This window comes from Phascolarctos cinereus, unplaced genomic scaffold (genome assembly GCF_003287225.1).
Source record: "Phascolarctos cinereus isolate Bilbo 61053 unplaced genomic scaffold, phaCin_HiC Scaffold_3;HRSCAF=262, whole genome shotgun sequence".
NCBI classification, from domain to species: Eukaryota; Metazoa; Chordata; class Mammalia; order Diprotodontia; family Phascolarctidae; genus Phascolarctos; species Phascolarctos cinereus.
Genome location: NW_027555736.1, coordinates 56,897,221 through 56,920,940, shown reverse-complemented (window position 1 = coordinate 56,920,940; position 23,720 = coordinate 56,897,221). Strand labels below are relative to the sequence as shown.

The window sequence follows — 23,720 nt, the reverse complement described above, 5'->3', positions numbered from 1 at the left end:
CTTTCAAGCAGCTAATGAGGGGAACTTCTCACATTGGACATTGGGGGGTGGTAACCATGGAGGAGCTCCAAGGTCCTGAAAGTTATAGGAATATTATACAAATGGTGAATAAGACCAAAGAGGTGTCCCCTTTCTGGAACCAGAATGCAGCTGATTTGATTATGGTTCCAGCATTGGAGTGGGGAGGAGGGAGGGCATGGGGGCAAGGCTGCCTTGATCCTTGACTCATCTCTCATTATTTCCCTATGCCTCCCCTCCATCTCTTTTCCTTACCTTGCTTAGTCTAGAACCTAGAAGCACTTACTCCCCAACCAGAATGGGGAAGTCTATGCCATATGAGGATTAGCAGAAGAAACTGGGGAGAATAGATGAGCCTACAGAAGATATGGCTCAGGGAGAACATGGTAGCTCTCTTCAAGTATTTGAAGTCCTGGCTGTCAAGTAGACAGCTGTGAGATTTGTTTTGTATGGTCTCAGAGGGTGGAACTGGGACCACTGGGTAGACGTTGCAAAGGGATGTAAGTAAAGGAAAACTTCCTAAGAATTTGAGCCGACCCAAAGTGGAATGGGCCATCTGGGAGGTGGTGGATTCCTCCTGATTGGAGGTCTTCCAGCAGAGACTGAAGAACGGCCCCTTAGTGGCTACGGTGGAGCGGGGATGTCAGCTCACCTCAAATCCTACTGGAATGCTTTCTCAGCTTAGCTTGCCTCTCCAAATTCTGTCTGTCTCTCACGGACCAGATCAAGCTGCCCCTTCTTTTGAAAGAACCCACCCATCATGAGCTCTCCTTCCCTTGTCCCCTGCAGTGATTTTCTCCTGCCGTGACTTTTTCTGTATTGCTCCCTGGACCCTTACTCTCTGCCATCTGTTTTGGTTGCTTGACTGCTTCTTATCGGAGTCCCTCTGTTCCCCTCCCCCCCGCCCAGTTAGATGATAGTGTCCTTAAGGATAGGGCTTGATGTCTCATACCTACATCTCTGTGCCTGCATGAGCCAGACACAGCCTACATGCTAGCAATTACTTGTCGAATAAACGATTAAATATACTTTGGTGCCAGGATCTGATAATGGCACTTGGATCAGAGATTTAGATCAGGAAAGGACTTTGAAGGTCATCTACTGCAACCCCCTCATTTTATACATGAAGGAACCGAGGCCCAGTGAAAGAAAATTACTTGCCCAAGGTCACAAGGCAGTAAATGGGGGGCCAAGATTTGAACACAGGTCTTCTAACAAACTCCTCCTCCTCCTTACTAATATTTATGTAGCATTTACTGTGTCCAGGCACTGTGCTAATTATAATATTTACATAATATAATAATTACAATTATTATCTCCTTTGATCCTCACAACTCTGGAAGACAGACGATATTATCATCCCTATTTTACAGATGAGGAAATAGGCCAACAGAGGTTAAGTAATTTGCATAGGGTCACACAGTGTCTAAGGCTAGATTTGAACTCATGTCTTTCTTTCTTTTTTCTTTTTCTTTTTTTTTTAAACTCATGTCTTCCTGATCCACTGTACCACCTAGCTGTCCCCTCTTTTCATGTTACCATGCCCCCAATTTGGTTCCCCCTTCTCTGTACATTACCCCCCTTTCCTCTGTGTGTGTGTGTGTGTTTCTTTTGCAGTTGCTGAGGTTTCAATACAAATGAAGAATGTTACTGGTAAGAGGAACCTGCTGAGAGATGGGGGTCATTAACCTTGACCTACTCAGAGCTTGGAGTATTAACAGACTATTCCCTGCCACCTCACACCCCAGCCCTGGAGCTCTGTAGGCATCACGTGGCAGGCTTAGATGCTACCATCCCCAAAGAATGAGGGGCTCAGAATAACTTGTAAACACGCATTTCCAAGAAGTTTTCCTAATGAGAAAGGCCCTGCTCCAGGAAGGCAGATGCCAGGCTTCCTCAGTCTGAGCTGTACCTCTGGCCCTCGGGGGCTTAACGCCTCTGCAGGGGGTGGTTCTGGAGGGATTAAGGACCAAAGCAAAAAAAGGTCATCTCCTCCCAAGGTCAGGCATCAGAGGCCTGTGTTTGGGCCCTGACGGGCTCCAACGGCGGCTGAGGCTTGTTCAAGCTTTAAGATAATGAAAGTAAGGGTTGTTTTGGTCCTGGACTTTGTGCTGATCTTCAAGAGGTGAGGTAGCCATGAAGAGATGGGGTCTGGGGGTCTATGGTCTCAGCCAGCAATCCAGCAAAAAAAGCCTGAAGAAGTGGTCAGACACGAGGGGGAACGTCTCATGCCTTCTCTCCAGCTCTAAGCCTGACCAGGGAAGGAGGCCAGTGTCATGAAGGTATGTGTGCAAGTGGGCATTTTTTCTCTGAGTCTGTTGGGTTGGGCTTCAGGGGCCTGGACAGTGCCAAGTACGGGCTGTGGAGCAGAAGTCTCTCTTGTTGACCAAGGCACTGGCTTATGACCAGCTCATCCTTATTTGGCTAAGGGGCTCCATCTAAGCCTGGGCAGTAACAACACCCCCACCCACTGAGCTGGGATCCAGCCTGGGAGCTGACCCATTCCTCCTGGCATGGTGTCAAACTCTCTGTGCAAAGGTATGACTTAAAAAGGAGAGACTGGCTAGTCTGCGTTCAGTAAAGAAAAAAAAACCTTAGAGAATCTCTCTTTTAGAAGCAGAAGCAGACATCATCCTACCAATGGAAGGTATGAGCTCTCTGTGGCTCCGAGGTCTGGAGCCCAAGTAAACACCTGGGGATGCCTGGCCAATTGTGTTTTCCAAAAAAATGATGTTTCTGAGGCTTATTCTCCTTTAAAGCACTTTCCCCTGGTAAAAGCCTTCTGTATTCGCTCAGGAGCTACCCCTCCTTTGGTAAACCGTGGCTGTTCCTGGGGCTAGGATGCTTTTTTCAGGGCCTTATTTTCTTATGTCTTCTTAGAAACACTGCTTTGGTCAATATTTGAAGTAGCTAGGTGGCACAGTGGATAGAACGCTGGGCCTGGAGTTGGGAAGACCTGAATTCAAATCCAACCTCAGACACTTACTAGCTGTGTGACCTTGGGCAAGTCACTTCACCCTATTTGCCTTAGTTTCCTCATCTGCAAAATGAGCCGGAGAAGGAAATGGCTAACCACTCCAGTCTCTCTGCCAAGAATACTCCCAAATGGAGCTGTGAAGAGTCAGACACGACTGAAGCGTGACTTCCCAACTATGTCCATCGGGTTGGATTGACTTCGATACTGGACCTTTAAGAGTCATCAGTGGAGAACCATGGCCTAGAGAAACCCCAGCTATGACCTTGAAGCCAGCTGCTTCTAGGCGGAGTTATCCTCTAACGCCACCCAATTTACCTTCTTGTGTATATATGGCCTAAGATGTTGGTGATTTTTTTTTTTTGCCTTAGGAATCACATCAGCCAATGGGCAGGGAGGGGAAGCCCAGAAGGGAGGCCAACTTGGTATGGAAAATATGTTGGGATGAGACATGTCATCGTGCGTGGATACTCAAGAGGTGGCTATTTTTGTAAGACTGTCTAATGGGATGGGAATATCTCTAGCGTAAGAGCTGTGGGTGGGTGAAGGGAGTTGCGCACCCGACAGGGTTTGTTTTATGTTTGTTTTTGCCTTTCTCTGTATCCCCAGCACTTAGCCTGGCACATAATAAGGTCCTCATAAAATGCTTGTTGACTTGATAATGAATGCATTTCCTAAGTCTTTACTTTAATTTCTACCCACTATCAAGGCAAAAAACTTTCAGTGGCTATAGAATGAGCTTTTGACTTTAATTATTCTGCTAAATCATCTCACAGGATTTTATTTCCCCAAATCATCTCACCATCATTTTAGTACGATACACACATAGCATCCTCTGTTCCACCCTCTCATTTCCCCCAAATAATGACGACTTGAGTTTCCATAACTCTACAGTTTATAAAACTTTTTCTTTAGAATATTCCTGGGAAACAGGAAGGACAGGTGTCTTGCCCATGTGTTACAAAGGTCCAGAGAAGCAGAGAGGCTTTCCCAAGGAGCTCGTTAGCATATAAACTGGCACACCTGACCCCCAAGCCCAGGGCTCTTTTCTACCAGGCTGTGTTGTCAGGGAGAACATCTTGCTGTCTCAGTCCTCCCAAGGCCACTTTGTGAAATCTCCCGCCACAGAAGAAATCATACACACTGCACACCTCCTGGAAGAAGAGTGTAGGCTTTTTACCTCTCATCCTCTTCAGCGGCACCAGTCCCCCACTAGGGTGGTGGGGGAAGGCAGAAGCTCTCTGATATGCTGCTTTGATGGTCGCCTCCTTCAATATTTCAGCGACTGCTGTGTGTGGTGCCCCCCTTCTCTTCTTGCAGACTCACACAGGAAATGTGTGTTTCCAGAATGTTAGCTCTTGTCTTCCCAGAAGGATTTCGGTAGTTTGGTTGATGCTGCTTTGGTTAAATAGATGGGAGCAGAGTCTGATACTGCTAAGAAGGATCAAAGTCAGACACTTTCCCCAGAAGCTCTTTCTCTATGTGCAGAGGCAAAATTTGGCCTCCCTTCGGAGGTTCCAGGTTGCCTGCCCATCTCCCCATTCATGTCTAGAACTGTATCAAAATCAATACTACTACTACTACTATTATTGGAAAGATATATCATTCTTTTCCCCCTGGCTTTATTTCCTTCCTATCCCCATGATTTACCAAACAAAATAACCCTTTAAATATAACCCTCTGAATATGTTCTCTCCCCTCTTAAAATGTAAGCTCCTTGAGGGCAAGAGCTAGCTTCTCTTTAGTTTTTGTATCCCCAGAGCTTCGCATAACACTTGGGTCCTAGCAAACACTAAATGCTTTTTTTTCCCCTAAATGCTTTTTATTCATTGATTCTTGACTCCAAAGCCAGAACCCCATACCCTGAATCCATGCTACCTTTCAGGGAGATGCAGTTTACTAGGGCTAAATATAAAGAGTTAGACTTGGGTTCAAAAAATCATCTTCACAAGTATAAAATGAGGGAGGCATAGCTAGAGAGCAGTTTAATTGAAGAAGCCTTGGGGCTTCTAGTAGATTGCCAGCTCAACAGAAGTCAATCACTGGTGTGTTATAGCTGCCCCCAAAGCCAATTTAATCTTAGGCTATAGACAGTGCCTAGAACCAGTGAGGTAAGCGCTCTCCTGTACTCGGCCCTTGTGTGATGGAGTATGGATGGAATGTTGTGTTCACCTGTGAGCTCCACATTGGTAAATGGCAGATGCTGCCTAGGATGGCGATGAGCCTTAAAATCAGGAGGATTAGTTGAAAGAACTGGAATTTTGGCCTAGAGAAGAGAAAGATTAGGGGGACTGTGCCAACTATTTTGTGGTATTTGAATGACTCCTGTGGAAGAAGGATTCCACTTGTACTGACTAGCCCCAGAGGACAGAATGAGGACCAGTGGGTGTGAGTTGCATGTGCCCCAACATTCGGAGCACCTTCTCCTTGTGACCGTGGTGTCACAAAGGGCTGCTAAAATTGAAGTCCTACTCTTTATCTCTCCACAGAAAAATGCTGAGATACTGCTTGGAGCCCCAGATTGGAGAGAGGCAGTCATGTTCTCTGAGCAGAGCAAGTTAAAGCACAGGCATTCCCCCCTCTCCCACCTCCCAGCCCCCAATGCTGAAAGAATGAACTGCTCTTTAGAGAGCCGGAATGCTGGATTTTCATATCATTATGGCAATGACTTGCAAGCTTACTAGTATAAAAATGGAACAGAATGAGAATATGGTACATTTACAATAATACTAGCTATTCTATTGGGGTGAAATCAGTTAATGATGTAGGTGATTTTCTACTTTCCCCAATGTACTGATTTAGCAGGTAGCGTTTTAAAAGCAGATGCCATTACATGTGCTTAAGCTTGGGACAAGCAGGTTTTCTGGGCTTCCCTTAACGAGGGGGCAATGTTTAGAAGCCAGCTTATGAGGTTCTTTGGTGACTCTCAGTTTGTTGAGTGACCACTCCATGCCCAAGCTAGCTTGAGATGGGGAATGGGAAGCAGGGAACAGACAATAGAGGGATCTACAGGTAAGTAGGAAACCACCTTTCCTTTCTTTGTATTCTCTCTGCTCACTTCAGTGCCTGGCATACAGTGGGCAATTAATAAATGCTTATTGACTTGACTTGGCCTTTTCCTCATTTTCCTTAACATCTTGCCCTACTAAAAGTTCTAGCTGAGCAGCTACCAAGAAGCCAGGCTGATTGCCTCAGTTCCATCTCTTTCACATCTCCTAAAGAATGGATTGACAAATTCTTGAGAGTTTATTGCTGCTAGTAATTAAGAAGTAACTTTTTACTTTTCAGGAAAGTTGGCCTACAGACATAGGAAAACTATGCATAGTGGTGCACCAGCCTATCTAATTTTACCATAATGCATTAATACATTATAACTCAACCCCAAGATCCTACTATAGTATACTTAGCCAGTTCCCTGACACACAAATCGGTCAGAAATGATCAGAGCAAGCAGTTAAATCTCTGTGGCTTTAATTTCCTTTTCAGTGGCTTTCCATGGCCATGTTTCCTTACTCCATGTCAGTAAGCCTCATTCCAATGAAATGCAGTGGCCCCCTGTAGTATTTGTAAAGAGCTTAGCACAGTGCCTGGCACATAGGTATTATTTTTGCTATTATTATTATTATTATTTAATTTATTATTATTATTATTAATTATTTCCCCTAACAGATTCCCCCACTCAGGTTTTTTTTTCAGTTGTTTTTGTTTTTTAAAGAAACAATTGATGTTGTTAGTTGGGAGCATGAGAAAGATCTTAACTGTCTGGAACCCTCTGGGAAGGAGTCGTTCTAAGTAGGAGTTTTCTAAATAACTGAAGATTTATTTCCTCTAATTACCAGTGTAGTCTTAATAAAATTTAAAAAAATTCTTTAAGGTGACAGTACTTCCAAAAGGCATTTGTACTTCCCTGTCTTCTTTGTCATAGTCTTATGAATATCATTTAACCCTTTTTGGTTGACAGGATGAACATTAGTTATTGTGTTTTGCTATAATACCATGACACTCTGAGGCACTATTTAAGACGTCCATGACTTTTTGGCCTTGGTCTGAGTTGTCCCAGGGGAGGAAGTTGGTGGCTCAGTGGATGGAGCACTGGGCCTGGAGTCAGGAAGACCTAAATTCAAATACAGTCTCAGACACTTTTGACCTCTGTAAGTGACCTGGGCAAGTCACTTCATCTCTGATTGCCTGACAGAATTGGTGCGTTGGAGAAGGAAATAGCAAAGCAGTCCAGTATCTTTGCCTAGAAAGCCCCAAATGGAGTCACGAAGGGTCAGACACGACTGAGAAAGAACTGAACCAAAATTGGGCCATAAGGGAAGTCAGGTGGGCCAAATGAAGTGAGGGGGCCAAGCAGATCCATGGACCTGGGGAAATGGCCCAGCCTTTCACCATGTCACTTTCCTAATAAAAAAAGAAGATAAGAACAAAAAATCTCAATGACTCCCTTCTGCCTACAGGGTAAAAGTCAACTCCTCACTCTAACATCCACAGCTATCACATGAATTCAGTCCACCATTGCTGGTATTTCCCACAGCTCCTTTGTGGGAATCCTCTTCTTTAGTCTGACTCTTCCTTCCTGTCTTCTGAACATACTTTTGGTATGTTTAGACTTGTTTATGAACTTGCCTCTGGTTATAATAGCTTCCTACCTTCAAATCACCTACCCAAGCACTACCTATCCTTCAAGATCTATACAAGGACAAGTAAAGAACCAAGGACGCCTAGGAAGAGACCATGGGCAGGCAGGCATCCAAATGCCAATATCTAAATTCTGTTTGCCATTCTGGGACAGATTAATTCTGTAAGCCCTTCACAAGGGGACCTATTTTCTATTTGTATCCCCAGCAATTAACACTATGTTTTGTTTATAGTAAGCACTTAATGAATGTTTTTTCATTGACTGAAAGAGAATGACCGAGCAATCTGCTGGTTCATCCAGTCTTACCCTTTTAAATTCAAAAGGAAAACTGATTCTAATTTCCTCTGAACCTTCACCCCTATTATAGTCATCGTGTTCCTACCACACCCCAGTTCATCCATCACCTAACCCAGTCCTTTGGAACCATCACTCTATTTTCAACAATTTCCCCCTAGATTCTTGAACTTTTCAAACCAATCTCCGTCTGCTTCCTTGCTTTAATGGCATTTCCTCTAAGGCCACTGCATCCCTTGTGCCCTTCTCCACTGATGGTAGCTCTTCCTTCAGATCACAACCCCTCGGTAGGAGAACAGAGCAAAGTCCTTCTGCCTCAGACTGTTCTTCCTTCAAGATCAATGAAATCTGGTTGTTTCGCAGCCTCAAGCTTGTGATCTACGGATCTGTGTGGGGGTCATTCTCCCAACTTTTTCACTGAAGTTAATGCTTGGGTTATGATCATTTTCGTCGTCATTGTCTGCCATCAGTGTTCGTGTTTGATAGCCCTCTTGTGATCTGACTGCACACTTTCTCAGACTGGATTCTAACGGTCGCTACTCCACGTTAGCCACACCCCGACATGTGCCTTAGATGTTGCCGTCTCTTAGATGGACACGTGCACAGAAGTAGAGGAGCTGGGAGGGGCCTCAGAGGTCATCTAGAATCCTTTTTCTGTCATCCCTGAGAAATGTTCCTCCAGTCTTTGCTTGAAGACTCAAGTGGGGGGAGACCAATTATCATCCAAGGGAAGAGAAGAGAATGAGCATTTATTGGGTGCCTACTATGTGCCAGGCATTATGCCAAGAACTTTTTTAAACATTATCTCCAACACAGCCCGTTTTACTTTGGCGTAGCTCTAGTGGGCAGAGAGCTTTTCCTTACATGAATTATAAACCTGCCTTGTGGCAACTTTTTACTTGCTGTCCTTAATTCTGTTTTTTGGGGTCAAACAGAAAAAAAAATCTTCCCTTTTTCTACATGACAGGTCATCAGACACTTGAATACAGCTATGATGTCCCTCCTAAGTTTTCTCAGGCTAAACATCCCAGTTTCTTTTTTTTTTCTTTTGCTAGGCAATGGGGTTAAGTGACTTGCCTAGGGTCACATCAGTTTCTAACAAGACTGGGGTCCTTGAAATTCTATTCTCAGACCATGACCACCTAAGGCTTTCTTTCTACCACTTGCTCATACAAAACCTAATCCTTAAGTCATCCCTAGTCTCTTGAAATGGGGTCCATCTCCCCCATCCTGCTGGCTTTATTTCCATACCTGTTCTTTCCTATAGTTGTTTTTCCATTAGTTCCAGCACTAGAATTCTTTTGCCCCTGACCTGCTATTCACAACTTACGAATCCTTATTCCGAAATATGAAAATCTAAGGGCTTGAGTTTGGGGGCCTCTGGCCTCTTATTGTAGGCTTCTCTTGCTCCAGACACACCCTGTATTCCTATCTTTTGCTGGAATCATCCATGTTGGAGGTTTCTGGAGTTTGTGCTTAAATGTTTGGGGTTTCCTGTGGTTAATTTCTGATTTGCCTTCTGGTGACATGAAAGGTAGGAAACAAATCAGACCCGTAAAAACAAGACCCTGTCCCCTCCCTAACAAACCCATGGCTCTCTCTTGCATGCTGGAGAGCTTCAGTTTTACCCCTTCCTTGGCCCTGATTGGGGAAGTATTAGTGGCTGTCCTGGCCATACCTCTCCTCTGCTTGCTGTTTCTGTTCCAGTGTTTCTGTCCTCTGCGTGTTCTTTTAAACCTTTCCTGGTAGGAGTTAAAATGTGATACAATCAAAAGACCCATTGCTTAAGCATTTATTGGCTGGTTTAATTCTCCTGTGAAGCCTCCCCCAAGTCACCAAACTGCTGTGATGGTCTAAGAAGCCCCTGCTGTCTGCCACACTTCACTCCTGCTCCAGGGCTACAGAGTGTCCCTGGAGAAGGTCAATGAATTGAGCTGATTTCACCCACTACAAATTCATCATTCTTCACTTCAGCTGGGCCCTGGTTGGTGCACAAAGCAGTCTCCCTGCTCCGCTCCATTTTTCATTTTCCACAGTGGTTATTCCAAACCTTCTCTTTTCTGCTTTCACCACCAATCATACCCCCCAACTCCCTACGTTTTACAAGAATGGCCTCGATTCCTACATTACTTTGAAGTTTGAGATCAACGATTTAGGGCCGGAAGTTTCCTTAGGGGCCATCTAGTCTAATCCTCCCATTTAAAAGATGAAGAAACTGAGATTCAGAAGGATAATGACTTACCCAGGGTTGCACAGCCATTAAGAATAAGAATCAGAGTTTGAACCGAGGTCTTTCTGGCTCCAGGTCCACATGCTGTCCACTGACATTGTTACCTGTCCTCTGGTCAGAAGAAGAGATAATCTGGTATTCACTAAAAATAGTCCCTTAACCCATGTCTTTAATATATTTTTATTCCAGATTTCCAAGCCATCTTTTCCCCTCATATCCCCCTTTTTTGTATTTCTCTAATTGTCATTTAATATTTGTATATAATAGCAGTTATGATGTTGAAGTACTTAGATTGTAAACCCCTTGAGGGCAGCATCTTGTCTTGTTTAATTTTTACCCCCTCTTCTAGCTTAGCGCAGTGCTTTGCACACAATTGGTGTTTAGCCAATGATTATTGTAATGTTTGTAAGTTCCATGTTCCTCAAGAAGCCTTGACCAAGGAGCCCATCCTACAGAGCAGTCCCTCCCTCTTCTGAAATACCCTAGTATCAGAAATACTCACTGAACCTTTCACCCACCTTTGTGCCATTTTTATTTGTCTCATCTGAGAGGTAGGGGTACATGGTGGATGGAGCTCTGGTTCTGAGTCAGTAGGTCCTGGGTTCAAGTCTCACCTCTGACACTTTGTGATCTCGGGAAAATTACCTAACGTCTCAGGGCCCCAGGTAGCTCTTGGAGCCTATAGCTGGCAGAGCAGTTAACCACATGCATTTGTAGAGGTCCAGATAAGGTTTTCTTCCCTCTTCCTTCACCCTCCCCTCCCCTCAATGTTTCAATTGCCCTTCCAGTTTTAAATGACAGAAAGGCAGTGTAACAGTGCAAAGAACAGAGATCTGGAGTCAGAAGGGTCTGACATCTTGCTCAATTTTGCATCGTTGCCAAACTAGCAGAATGCTAGATGCATGGTGGGTGCTCAATGAATGAGCTGATTTGAGTGAGTGAATGTTTGATTCCTCACTATTTCTGCTTTCTAGGCAGAGTTTCAGGTGATTCCCCACCTGTGGACTCCTTCCTCCCCAGTAGTCAGGGCTTAGTCCCCCCTCCTTGTGACGTCACCCAGACCCCTGCTGTCTCTGTCTCGCACTTCCTGAGGCTTAATAGATTGAACTGGGATGAAATTAGGTTCCCAACAAAGCCTTCTGGGAGTCCTATTCTGTCACATGAAATCTTTCTCCATTCCTTCCGGACCACTTTCAGTGCTGGGTCATGGACTAGGGAGTCTGGGTGCTTTGAACTGAAGAAAGTTTGTAATTGAACATAAGGAGTTAATGAGGTAAAATTAATTGACTTTATTTCACTCTTTTTACTCACCCACTTACCTCTAAAAAAAAATTCTGCTGACCCAGGGCAGAAGCACACCTTGCTTCTCTTTACTGTGACAGAAATTAGCAGGGCTGATTAAATTTTCGACTTCAACCTCCCAAAGACCTCCCACTCCTGCCCTTTCTGATTTTGAGATCCTGCTTGACACTTGTACATTTCCGTGGCACCACGGGTCTGGGGCCTGTCACAATCCTGCTGAGAATTGGCCCAAGGGGCTGGCGAGAGAAGCCCTCACTGAAGGTCATCTTTGAATATGATTACAGCTTTAGAACTCAGGAAAAGCGTCACAAAATGTACTCAGGGAATAAGTTAAAAAAAAATTAAAGTCAAAATCATTGTGAGTTATAAACATGGCGGGGCATGAGGCCTTATGGGGAGAGAGCCCCTTAGGACATTGTGCAGCTAATGATGGGGCAGACCCATTAAGGAGAAGGAGAGAGTTGAGTAGATGGTGGCTGAATTGGGGAGGGAGTTTCTCTGAGTGGGAGTTTTCTATACCAATGAATCATAGACCGAGTCCCCATCCCTTAAAAGTCACAAAATATTCTAAGGAAGAATTACATGAGGACATCCTAACTATTTGGGAATCGAAAAAGTTCTTATCTCAAAATGATTATGGCCTATAGTTAATTGGCAGAAAATAATTTCCTGCTGGTTTGTCTGGCTCTCCTTGTTGTTAGGGAGTCCTGGGGAAGATCTGCAGGTGCACGATCTGGAAAAGAAGGAGTGAACTTAGGTGCTGAGGATAGAGAGAGGGGTGTGTGTGTGTGTGTGTGTGTGTGTGTGTGTGTGTAATTACTTGAAGACTGTGGTTAATTCTTCACTCACCTCAATGCTGAGATGACTTCAGTCCCAGAAGCCCTTAGCTGTCCTTGCAAAACTAGACAATAAAACCGTTTTGCTCAGGTAAGTGAATGGAGTCATGGAATTTAGAACTGGAAAGGGCCTAGTCTCAATCCTTTCATTTTACACAGAGGGAACTAAGGTCTGCAGAAATTAAGCATATTGTCATACCCGACATCATACTCAAGCGTTCATCCTGGTTTTGTTTGAAGGCCTCTGGGGAAGAAGAAACACATGACCTCCTGAGGGGTCTCATTCTGCTTTGGGACAGTTCTAGCTCTCTGTCCAAGGTCATTTGGTTTGTAAATTGCAAAGGTTGACATCTGACCTTGGATCCTCTGAATCTAAATCTAGTGCTTGCTGGGGTTTCGCAAATAGGCAGGAGTGGAATTTAAGAGAAAGAAAAGCAAAGAATTAGGACCCAGAGAGCAGGTGCCCATCAATTGGGCAATGGCTGAATAAATTATGCTAAATGAGTGTGATGGAAAATTATTGCACCATAAGAAATGACAAAAGAGATAATTTTAGAGAATCTGAGTAATATGAACTAGGGCAAAGTAAAATAAGCAGAATCTAGAGAGCAGTTTATACAAAGACAACAACATGGTAAAGAAAAACAACTTTGAAAGACTTTAGAAGTCTGATCAACGCAATGACTAACCACGTATTTAGAGAGTCTGTAATGAAGCAACTTCCCTGTCTCCTAGCAAAGAGGTGATGGACCCAAGGTGCACAGACAGACTTTGTTAGACGCGGCAACTGTGTGGATTCATTTTGCTTGACTCTGCATATTTGTTACATTTTTTTTTCCTTTTGGTTTTTAATTGGTAGGAAGGAATTTAATTGGGGGGGCAAAGAGATGGTTAACAATAATGATGCCAGAAAAAGAGGGCCATTGAATATTTTTAAAAAATTCACAGAAGGGAGTAGAAGAGAGTTTAGAAGGATGCACAAACAAGACAGTTTTAAAAGTAATGAGTGGAATTTGAATATACTTAAAATAACTTTTATTGAATTTTTTTATGTTGCCTAAATTTCTCTGTCTATTCCCCTCTTCCCTCCCATATACTACTACTACTATTACTAATGCTGCTGTTGCTGCTGCTACTGCTACTTTTACTACTATTGATGTTGTACCTACTACTGCTTTACTACTATTACTGCTGCTACTTTACTATTCCTACTACTTTTTCTTCTGCTACTACTGCTGCTGCTACTATTACTACTTCACTGCAATTGCTGCTACTATTTTACTACTGCTATTTCTTCTACTACTACTACCTTACTACTACTGCTACTGCTATCACTACTACTTTACTACTACCGTTTTTTTACTACTACTATTTTACTATTACTACTTTACTACTATTGCTGCTACTACTACTTTACTACTGCTGCTGCTACTACTACTTTACTACTGCTGCTGCTGCTACTTCCTCTACTACTACTTCTACTTCTACTACTACTTCTACTACTGCTACCACCACCACCAAGAATTTATATAACATCTACTATATGCCAGGCGCTGTGCTAAGCATGTCACAAATATTATCTCACTTGATCCTTACAAGAACTCTGGGAGGTAGGTGTTATTATTATCCCCATTTTATAATTGAAGAAATTGACACAGAGGTGAAGTGACTTGTTCAAGGTCACACAGCTAATCAGTTAGTATCTGAAACAAGATTTGAACTTTGGTTTTCCTAGCTCTAGGCCCAGCACTCTTATCTGCTGCCCCACCTAGCTGCAAATAGTAAGGAATGGAAGTTCATGGTTTCCTCTTTTTGTGTTCTGCTATGTATATAGAAATGCTCCCCCCCCCCAAATATTGAAGTTCAGAATGAGATTTTTTTAAAGAAAAAAAAGAGGATAATAAGCAGGAATCCTGGAGGAATTCTTTTTTTTTTTTAATTTCCTTTTTCCATGAAGTTCTACTCTGATGCCACATCATAGTGTAGAGGTGACCTTTGGTTCTCAAAGGTGATGCCAACAGAGTACAAGCTCTGGAAGGTCTAACCAAACTAGAAAGGTTTTGAATGTGACTCTGATGACAGACTGAGCCTGCTTGCTGAGGTCCAGCCCAGCTGTGTCCTGAGAGGTTCGTCATCAGTTGGCAGGTTATTTGGTGATGATTTTTTTTGGCCATAGTGATTAATGAAACAAGGAAAAATGCAAAATGGCTCTTGCCACTCTGGTCCCCTCCCTTCCCCCACATCTACAGTGCTACTTCAACATGGAACGCAATAGTCTCCAAAGAATTTAAAATGAATATCACTTCAAAGGTTATTTCAGAGAATATCTGGTCATCTTATTAATAAGTATATGCAAAAGACCACCATGAAAATAATTTTGCATGATTGTTAGTTGATGGCAATGAAGAGTAGAGAAATTCTATGAAAAACTTGATAAGGTAAATTAGATACGTGTATTTACATACAAAGTTATACATACATACATACATACATACATACATACATGCAAAGTTACTCAGTGATTTCAGCACACAGAGGGGGAGAAGTTAAGGATGGAGAGAAATATATGGAAAAATGGTTCAGAGGAATGGAAAAAGGTCAAGGACTCATAGACTGTGAAAGAAACTTATGTCTTTATGGCATAGTCAATGGTCAGTAAGCATTTATTAAGTCTCTCTTACGTGCCAGGCACTGAGCTAAGCGTTGGAGGTACAAATAAGAAAAAGAAAGGCAGCTCATGCATTCGAGAAGCTTACAGTCTAATAGGAGATGACCATAGAAAAAAGGAAGCTGCAAAGGGGAGGAGGTGCCAGAGGGGCCACTCTGCTTAGGTGGGAGTTGTTGCAGCAGAGCAGCTAATGGGAAATGAAGGGTTAGCTGGAAAATTCTGAGCCCTCTATAAAGGGAGGCTTTGGGAGGAATTTATTGCTCTGCCCTCCACCCCTGCAGTTAGAGGGGAGAAGGAACTGAGGGTCTGAGAAGGTTCTGAGAATCAAAGCTGAGTCAATCTTTGTGATAATGAGATTTCAAGTGATGAGCTTATCCTGGGGGTGGCACAATATGAAAACAAGCAGAGAAGCCAATAGGAAATGACACTTTGAGAAAAGGATTGATAGGTATTAGCTTATGGCAACTAGTCAACGAGCATTTTTTTTTAAAAGAGCCATAATTTATTGAGAGTACATCCTCTACCAACTCCACAAATGGTGCCCTGCCCGCCCAGCCCCAATTCTCATGCCCATCTCCTTGGTCATTTCTGACATTTGTAGATCTTCTTTGCCATTTCCAAGAAGATAGATGAGGGAAGGAGGGATGAATACATAACGATCTCTATCAATCAGTCTGCTGTAACTTTCTTCTTCAAACTTGGTGAAATGAGCAGGCAATTCAAGTTTCTCATACAGTTCCTTCACTTTGGCAACTTTCTCTGGATCTTTCTGTCTATAACTCTCCTCCAGCATCTTTCTTTGCTCAGATGTTGCCAGCTGAAGGCTTTTCACCGCCAGCCAGCTGCATTTGTTGTCCTGGATGTCAGTACCAATCTTGCCAGTCAACTAGGGTCACCAAAAAGGTCAAGGTAATCATCCTGAATTTGAAAAAATTCCCCCATCTCCAGAAGGATGCTCTTGGCATTGGCATGTTCTTTCTCCTGATCTATGCCTGCCGTGACATAGCAGCAGCAAATGGTAAGTAGAAAGAGTAGAAAGCATCTTATATTTGACAATGCTCTTATGTCTCTGCTCAGTGAATCTGGTAAGATCACCGTTGTAAGTGCTCTGTAGGAAGGGTTCAATGAGGTTCAGGTAGTAGGGCTGCCTATGGCAGTAATGCTTCAGCAGGTGGTAAGATACAGGCTTCCAACAACATGGCATCATGGATGGCATCCAAGCCAATACCAGGCTTCGTGTACCAGCATGGCTATCCCCAGTGGGTAAGAGAAGCATCCATGATGTCATCTGCTACCAGGAAGAAGGCCTGGAGCAGCTGCACACACCAGCCCACTGCTAATGCTCTCTGTAGACTGCCAGCATCCTGCTTTCGGGGTTCTATCTGCTCCAGGAATACCATGAGTGCTGATAAGCCTTGGTTGTATTTTCCCCCAAGAGCATTGTACTCTAGGACTTCCTTGAGCCTGGCTTTGGCATTTTCCACCTCAGGATGCCCCATCCCATCCTCTGTCAAGATCTTTACAATCTGGGAGAAATGCTGGACAAAGTCTTGCTTCTCTTGGGCAAAAACTGATTTCTGATCTCTGTTCGTTATGGTACTGAGCTGCAGCCACAGCCTTCTCTCTCTGACGAGCATTTATTAAATGTCTGCTCTCTACCAGCCACTGCACTTAGGGCTGGGGACGCAAACAAAGGTAAAAACAGCGTCTGCTCTCCAGGACCTCACGGTCTACGCAGGAAGACAACGTGCAAACACCCATGTGCAAACTTTGTGCAGTATAAACTGGAGCTAATCTCGGATTACCCGTTAAGGGAGATGGGTAAAGTCTTCCTGTAGGAGGCAGGACTTTAGCTGGGATCTGAAGGAAGCCAAGGAAGCCAGAAAATGGAGATGAGGAGGGAGAGAATTCCATGCATGGGGGCAGCCAGTGGAAATGCAGAGTACAAGCGTTGTGTATCTCGTGGGAAGAATAGAAAAGAAGCCAATGTCACTAGAACACAGAGTCTGTGGAGGGGAGTAGTCTGTTTGTGGGTGGCATTGTGCTAGTTGTATCAAGCCTCAGAACCTGAGAGAACTTCCTGAAAGAGATATCTAACCATTGGAAAGGAATTTAGCCTGACCATCCCCACAAGAAAGGCCAAGTGGATAAGAATATTTATGACTATGATTATGGCATGGATTTGGAACTATAGAGCTTGTCGATCGCTATGTCTCTATCTACCATCTGTCTGTCTGTCTGTCTATCTATCCAATACATAGCATAGTTGGGCAACATATTGGCCTTGAAGCTGCCCAGGAGGCAGCTGGATTACCTTTGGGAAACTGCAAAGTTTCTATAATGATGCTATGCTTCCCATGAAAACAAAAGTCCATATTTTTTAAAGCTAAAATTCTGCTGGCATTATTTTATGGCACTGAAACATGAAGTGCCATAGTCTCCAAAGAATTAATGAATATCACATCAAGGGCAATAGAAAGCCCTATGGTAGGAACCAATGAAGAACTTTATAAATGAAAAGGAGTAAAAGTCATTCAGGAAAGGTGTATTAGGAAGAGAGGAGGGGCTGGTCACATCATGAGGGAAAGGGATAACAGGGGGCAGCCAGAGTGCTCCATTTGTGCCCAGGCGACATCACAAGAAGGCAAGGTAGGCAGGCAGGCTTCTAGTATTTTGGGTGCACCTCCTGTCCACTCAGCATATAGAACTTATAGATGGACGTGAACAAGGCTTACATGGGTTTTGGGGGTGGGGATGGATAGCAAACTTTATCATTAGAGGGAATTCCCAAAACAGTGAAGTCAAAGCTCCATTTCGGTAGCTGAGTATCTCTCTTTTAAGGTTCGAAACCCATCTGCTAGATTGGTTATTGGGAGTATTTCTTCCTCCTACAGCTGAACCTACCCCTGCCTTCCTGATGACAGGATCACTTTAGTGCTAGTGGCTATCTGGGATTCACCTACCTGTAAATTAGTTCCTTGAGGCCCCCTTAGCATTCAGAGTTTAAAAACAACAGCTTTTCATCCTAGTTCCCCACTATTCTGGTTGCCAAGGCAACCCTGAAATATGTTCCCTTTAGCCTTACTCATTACAGGCACAAAAGCTTCCCTAGATGTATTCTTAAATTGTATCAATTACAGAATGAAAAATAGAGCAAATTCCCCAGAAGTTTTCCATACACATGAAGTCTGTGGGGTTGATAAGGAAGACGTGTTCTTCCCTGCCCCTCCCCATTTTGGTAGTTCTATCCTTATCTCCCGACTCCGAGCTAATCAGTGTTTGGAGATAACCAACCCCATACCAATCCAACGAGCATTTGTTAGGCACCTACTGTATATAAAAGTGAGGAGGATCTTGGAGTAGGTGGATGAAGAAGCCATCTGTCGCACATACTGGCTGGATGACCTTAGGCAAGTCACCACCTCTCGTTACCCAAACAACTAAGACTGTAGATTGCAGAATAGTTGCTGACCTATATTGGTACGGGAGATTTCTTCACAGGGCACTCCACACACTGATGAAATGACAGGTTTAGAAGAAGAACAGCAAATGACATTATGCTACACACTGGGGACAGAAAGTTAAAAGAAAAAACCAATCTTTGACCCAAAGGAAAGGCACCGAGAACCTCTGTTTGCTGGATTTAGGGGAGGCTATTAAAGAATCATAGAGGCAGTGGCAAGCCAACTCAATAAGTCAACAAGTATTAACTGTTTACTGTGTGACAGGCACAATGTTAAGTTCTGGAGATGCAGACACAAAAGAGAATGACAATATCTGCCCAAACACATAAAAGAGAGCTGAAAGATGTGGGTTCAAATCCCACTGCTGACAACGACCAGTTGTGTGAGCTTGGATGAGTGACTTAACCCCTCTGGCATTAGGAAACGCCTCAAGATTTATATCTTGGGTTGCAATCTGCAGGGATCCCCACAGAGGATTCTCCAAGTGAAGAAATCATTGATCTTTTGTAGAATTGTAGAATGGCAGAGCTGAAAGGCATCCTAGAGTTGTCTGATCTCAACCTGCTCATTTCTTAGGGGAAAACACAGGTCTCAGATCTCAAGGAAAGTAAATGGCAGAGCTGGATGGAGGCATCATTGGTTCCTGAGCTTTTTGAACGTGAAGACCCCCTTTTAATATTGAAATATGTCTTGGATTTCCCACAGCAGGAAGTAATTGGCCTTAATCCACTGATTGAGAAAAGACAGAATGATGCTAGTTAAGTTCCAGATGAATTCACTTGTATCAGCGGCTAGGTAGTGTAGTGGGTAGAGTGCTGGATTTGGACTCAGGAAGGCCTGAGTTTGAATGTGGCCTCAGACAGGTCCTAGGCAGGTCACTTACTGCTCTGCATCTCAGTTTCCCCATTTGTAAAATAGTGATAAAAATAGTACCTACCTGTCAAGGCAGTTGGGAAGATCGAGCAAGATAACATATATAAAATGCTCTGCAAACCTTAAAACACCCTATAAATGCTAACTCTTGCTATTTTGTTCACCACAGTGGCATCCACGTAAATTTGAAAAACAGCAAAGCACCTATCTGTAAGACACGTTGTTTATTCTGTCTATAGAAGGCATGTTTGCTTATTTGTTATACTGAGTCATGCTGCATGTTTTGTTGGAACTAAATAAAGATAAAAATAACCAATCTTGGCAGTGGCCATATGGGCTCCCAGATGCCTTGCAGTTACTCCCCTCATGGCTGTTATGTCGAGTACCTCTGCACTAAGTAGGCTGCTGCAAAGAAAGCACCAGTATAGGCTTTGCTTGAGACTGAGGGACCAGGGCCTGTCTGCTCAGCCGCCCAGCATGTCCCAGGCTGAGCTGTGCCTACAGCCTGTTTCCTGTCCTCCAGTGCCGGCCTTGACTGAGGAGGAAATTGTCAGGGGTTGCTTGGGAGTGTGGATCCCAGGACCCTTTTCAACTTCCCTTCACATGTCATCTTCTTCCATTAGAATGTAAACTCCTTGAGGGCAAAGACTGTCTTTATTTTTGCATAGATTCCTTAAAACAATTAAATTTTATTTTCATATTCAATATTTTTACATATATATTTTTTAAAAATTCAATTTTATTTTATTTTCAATTCTAAATTCTCTTCCCATCCTCTTCCCCATCCACTGAGAAGGCAAGAAGAATATCCATTAAAAATATCCATTACAAACATGTACATTTATTTTTGCATGTATTTGTAGTCTCAGAGTTTAATAAATGCTTGTTGACAATAAAAATAGCTTTCATTATGTCACAATATGGTTACAGAGCATTTTCATATTTATATCTAATCTCATTTGATCCTTGTGGTAATTTTGTGAGGTTGATCTTAGATGTAATATTATCTTCAGAGAAGAGAAAACTGAGACTCAGAGATTAAGGGACTTACCCAAGGTCACATAGTCAGTGAATGGAACTGATCATGAAATCATAGATTTAGAACTGGAATAAACCGTCAAGGCCAATTCTCTCATTTTATAGATGGGATGTTATATGACTTAGCTACTAAGTGTTTGAAGCAGGATTTGAACCCAGTCCTTCTGGACTTGAAGTCCATGGTCCTATCCTCTACCTAAGACTGCTTTTCATCAAATACTTACATGATTTTCAGAAGTCATCTTTACTCAAATGGGATAGAATGGGATAGGACTTATGATTTTAATGGTATGAGAAATTTCCAATAAGGAAACTCGACATCTTATAGTCTTCAAGAATTGTCCAGAGCACTGAGATTATGTGACTTGCCTGAGGTCACAAAGCCAGTGTATGTCAAAGGCAGGACTTGAACCTGGGTCTTCCTGACCTTGAAGCTGGTACTTGCCACCACACCAAGCTGCTTCTCTTTTTACCCAAATGATCTAATCTAGTCCAAATCTAATCTGAGTCCAACTTTTACAGAACAAATCCTTTTATTAAGGGGATTTGTTCTGTGAAGTTTGGATTCAATCAAAGGGCCGCCCTTGAGGACCTAGAGGGCCACATGTGACCTTGAGGCCACAGGTTCCCCACCCCTGAAATCCATTTAGGATTCAAGGAGAAGAGCCAGAATTTGTGCTCACAAGGAGCTTATCTATCTGTAATCTGAAATGAAGGAGGCAATGAGGGTGGCATTTTTTTTTTCTGATGAAGCAGTTGGGGTTAAGTGACTTGCCCAGGGTCACACAGCTAGTACAAGGGTCAGGTGTCTGAGGCTAGATTTGAACTTAGGTTCTCCTGACTCCAAGGCCAGAGCTCTATCCACTGTGCCACCTAGCTGCCCCGAGGATGACATCTTTAGATCCCTTTCTCTCAGATTGTGGGACTTTTCCCAGCACACATAGGGCAGCTGTGGCCAGCGATGCTGGGACTGCAGAATGACCGTGAGTGACTTTCCTTTAATATTCAGAGGTAAACAGAAGGAGCGATTGCCCTTTCAAAACGCACTGATGTAGGGTGAGCTTTGGGTGTACTAAACAGCAGAAAGCCAGGGATAAAAGCAGCCCTGAGTAGGTAGAATTTTTGATGCTTAGTGATAAATTATTCACTGGTTCCTCTGGCTAATTCTGCTGAAGTGTTGTTCTCCCCCAGCCCTTTCAGGGAAGAGGAGGCAAATATAACTAAGCTGCTTTACTAGGACTGGACATTATCACTGTCTACCTCCCATGCATGGGACACTCTCTCTCCTTATCTCCCCTGCTGCCTTCCCTGGCTTCCTTCAAGTCCCAGCCAAAACGGCGCCTTCTAGAAGAAGCCAATCTCCCTTAATCTGAGGGCTTTCCCTCTCCAGTTTATCCTGTTTATATCTTGGCTGTTCATAGCTGTTTGCGTATTGTCACCTCGTTTTGACTGTGAGCTCCTTGAGAGTAGGGACCGTCGTTCCTTTCTTTGTATCTCTAGCGCGTAGCCCACACTGCCTGGCACATAGTAGGTGTGCTTAAAAATATTTATTGACTGTCTGAACACTGTCCACAACATTTAGAAGTGGTTGTTTGGTTTCTGCTTGAGTTTGCAGTTGTACTATCGGGTTATCCTATCAATCAATCAATCAACATTTACTAAGCACCTAAATGGGCAGCTAGGTGGTGCGGTGGATAGAGCACTGGGTTTGGAATCAGGAAGGCTCATCTTCATGACTTCAGATCTGGACTCAGACACTAGCTGTGTGAGCCTGGGCAAGTCACTTAACTCTGCCTCAGTTTCATTATCTGTAAAATGAGCTGGAGAAGGAAATGGCTAAACCACTCCTGTGTCTTTGCAACAAAATTCTCAAATGGGGTCATCAAGAATCGGACATGACTGAAACAACTAAACAGCAATTATGTGCCAGGCACTTGCTGAGCACAGGGGACCCAAAAAGAGGAAAAAAACAGTTCCTGCCTTCAGTGGGAGGAGGCAACACGCCAACAAATATATTCAAAATAAGCTATGTGTGGATAAATAGGAAATGGTTAACTGAGGGAAGGCATTGGAATTAAGAAGGGTTGGAAAAGGCTTCCAGTAAAAGATGGGATATGAATTGGGACTTAAAGGAAGCCAGGGAGGTCAGTAGCTGGAATGGAGGAGTGAGAGTGTTCCAGGCATGGGGGAGGCCGGAGAGAATGTCTAGAGCCTACCTCCCTAGGTTATCCACTCCCTTTTTGGGATGGCTGTAATTAATAGGAACTTTCTCCTTATGCTTCAGTTCTAGAATGGATCCATAACTGCCTGAGTGTATACAATGTGTTCTCGAAACTCAGCATTCCAACCTCTGGAATATGCTGGACTCAGTATTCTAAATTAGCGACCTAGGGTAGCATATGTCAGGTGGAATCCAGATTTTCCTCACTCCAAAGCCAGCCCCTTGTCTAGTACCACCTCTTGGCTTCCTTTCTTGTCTTATTCTCTCCAAAAGCCAAGGCCATCCTGCCTCCCCAGAGCTATGACAATTATTAAAATAATATCATAGGACTATCGATTTAGAGTTGGAAGGGGCTGTGGAAGTCATCTTGGCCTGAAACGATCACTCAAAAGAGTTTAGCTGAACTGTCTGTCAGAAGGAAATACAAAGTGGATGAAAATGCCTATTCTTCTTATATTTAGTAAATTTACTTCCCTGACTTCTACTCATCAGTCCTAGTTCGACTGACCTTCCAGGGGCAAGCAGACTCACAGAATCTCAGAATTGGAAGGTATCTCAGAGACCATGTAGTCCAACTTGTTCTTGACTGTTGAGCCTCTCAACCTGGAATTGAACCCAGGTCTTCATATTATAGGAGATTAGAATTAGAACTGGAAAGGACCTTGGAGGCCCAAGCCCTTCACTTTGAGGCCCAAGTTAAGTGACTCATCTAAGGTCACAGAGGTGTTTGTCAGAGGCTGGATTCAGTCCTGGATCCTTTAACTTGGGATCCAGCATCCTTTCCATTACACCAAATGACTCTCAAAGACAATGATGGCTTAGACACAATGAGCTCATCCTGAGAGACAGAATGATAGCTAATACATAGATTGAGAAGTGAAATGAACTGTGGGAAATCCAACCTCCCCCATTTTATAGATGAGGAAAATGAGACCCAGAAAAGTCAAGATCACAGTTCATTAGTGATGGAGTAAAGACTGAGATCCAGGTCTTCTGTCTTTGAGTCGTTAGCATCACAAGGTTGTAAATTTAGAGCTGGAAAGGGATCTTTGAGGCCCTCGGTCAAACTCCCTCATTTTACAGTTTGTTCCACATTACCATGAAATCAAGTCTCCTTTTGGTGAGAGATGCATGCTGAATGCTTCTGAGCCCTGGTCTCA

At 43.5% G+C, this 23,720-nt stretch overlaps 1 pseudogene; it reads right to left on the bottom strand.

Annotated features, from left to right (window-relative positions):
* Window positions 1-15,546: 15,546 nt before the first annotated feature.
* Window positions 15,547-16,244, bottom strand: LOC110221473 (farnesyl pyrophosphate synthase pseudogene; annotated as a pseudogene).
* Between the last annotated feature and the right edge of the window lie 7,476 nt (window positions 16,245-23,720).